The sequence below is a fragment of the Ananas comosus genome, linkage group 3, assembly GCF_001540865.1.
Source record: "Ananas comosus cultivar F153 linkage group 3, ASM154086v1, whole genome shotgun sequence".
Classification (NCBI taxonomy): Eukaryota; Viridiplantae; Streptophyta; class Magnoliopsida; order Poales; family Bromeliaceae; genus Ananas; species Ananas comosus.
The window spans coordinates 11,133,627-11,135,987 of NC_033623.1; positions in this window are offsets into that span (position 1 = coordinate 11,133,627).

Here is a 2,361-nt window from a genome sequence, read left to right on the forward strand (position 1 = left end):
GGTTATTGTAACTCCCCTCAGTTATACGCGGCGATTGCTCAAAATTATTTTGTGCTCCGGTGCACATCAGAATCCTAACTTTTAGGCTTCATTTGGATTGTGGGAAGATTGCGTTACGTGGGGTGAGAAAGTACGTTGGAAAAATTTCTGTTTGTTCGCGTACGTAATATTGCGTTCCGCATATCGCGATGAGTCGGTTACGATATATTTTTTGCGGTCCCAGCGGAGAACCCAGAAGCATATTTCTATATGCTTTTTCCTCACCTCCATTTTATCTAATAGCGTTAGATAGATCTCAATACCAACTAAGCCTTAAAGATTTGGGTTAATTGAGCATCGGCGTACCACCTGGCCGTGTATTACCGGCCCAAAACCAGAAAATTATTTTTCAGAACCTCAGTCACATCCACTAAGCCATTTTCGATGATAGGAGCTTGTGACTCGGTGATCAATTCGTTAGACTTGATCTAGCGTATTTGAAGTATCTACAAAATAAATTTTGAGATTTTTCGATATCATTTACTAGCGATCGAAAGGGTTCAAAATCAAAGGCTGAAAATAAAAATTTCACAAAAGTGATGATATAGCACTAAAATTTTCGATCAGATGATATTAATCTTACAGTAAATAGTATAAAGAATTTTCTATCAAATTTCATCTCATTTGAATATTTCTACACTGTTAAACTTGCAAACGATATACATCAACCATTAAAAATTGTTGATTTTGAGTCCCTTTGATCACTAGGTAAATGATATCGAAAAATCGCAAAATTTATTTTCTAGATACTTCAAATACACTAGATCAAGTCTAACGGAGCCGATCGTCGATTCGCAAGCTCCATCGTCGAAAACGCTTACAGCACGAGGCCACCGTGCTCTAATAGCACACAAGACCTACTCTTCTCTCTCTCTCTCTCTCTCTATATATATATATATATATATATATAGAGAGAGAGAGAGAGAGAGGAGAGAGAGAGAAGAGAGAGAGAGAGAGAGATAATTGCCTATATACCCTCATACATTTAAAATATTCGATTTACCTCTATTTTTTTTCTTTCTAAAAACCTGATTGTTCTACTGTTTTGCAAAATACCCCCGCAGTTTATCTCTATTAAGTTAATTTGGGTTAAATGTGAGTTAAATATATATCACAAGTTAAAAAATTAAAATGCCAATTTTACCTTTACCTTAAGGGCAAATAAGAAATGTTGGTGACGTAGAGAAATATATTGGAAAGACCAAAAATCAAAATACTTTTTGTGCCCTGATTTAAGGCAAATAAGAAAGTCAGTAATAGTGAAAGGGTATATTTGGAAGGTGCAAATAGTAATTTTACAGAGATAATAGAGTTAATTAACAGATTTTAACTATAGGGGTATAAGAAATAGGTTGCAACGTAGAAAGGATATTTTCAATATTAGCCTTCTAAGAGGGGTAAACATCGAAGTTCAGGAACTGATTAGAGGTATATAAGCAATTGCCCCATATATATATATATATATACTAATATATATATATATATATAGAGAGAGAAGAGGAGAGAGAGAGAGAGAGGAGAGAGAGAGAGAATGTCAATAGGTAGTGATATCCGAAATTTTATTCGAACCAAACCCAATGAAACGGATATATCATACTAAATGCATTGATTCGATATGGATATCAAAAATAGAAACCTGACGGATATGATTCGGATATGGATTTTGACTGTATCCGACCTGAATCGAACCCAACCGAGCTCGAATTTATTTGTAGTATTATATATATATATATATATATATTATATATATATATATATATATATATATATATATATATATAATATATATATATATATATATATATATATATATATATATATATCACTACAAAAAAACGGTCTATAGCGACATTTTTAAATATAGATACTGTCAAAAAAGTACTGCTGGCTAAATTACCGACACTTTTAAATAAGTGTTGCTATATGTGGGGTCGTTAGGTATAATAGTGACAGTTAAAGAGTGTGCTATAACCTAAAGAGTGTGCTAATTCTCAAACACTTATTTAAGCATTTAGTAACGCCGAAACTCTATTTCGTTGGCTGCGTGGCGGAGGAGGACGACAGAAAAGGCTCTTCGTCTAGAATTTCAGTGAGATCGAGTGAAGAAGAAGAAAAGATGGTAAATTGATTTTTTTTTTTTTCTTTTTTGTTTGTAATCGAGCCAAATGGACTGAGTGTGGTGGATTGCGTAGAGTAATCTTTATTTTTGGTTAATTGGGCTTTATATTTAGCATTAGTAAATATTTTTTAAAGTTTTAGCATAAATAGGACACTTACTCAAAGTCCCAACATGTATCCTCTAAACCTAAATTCTGTTGTATG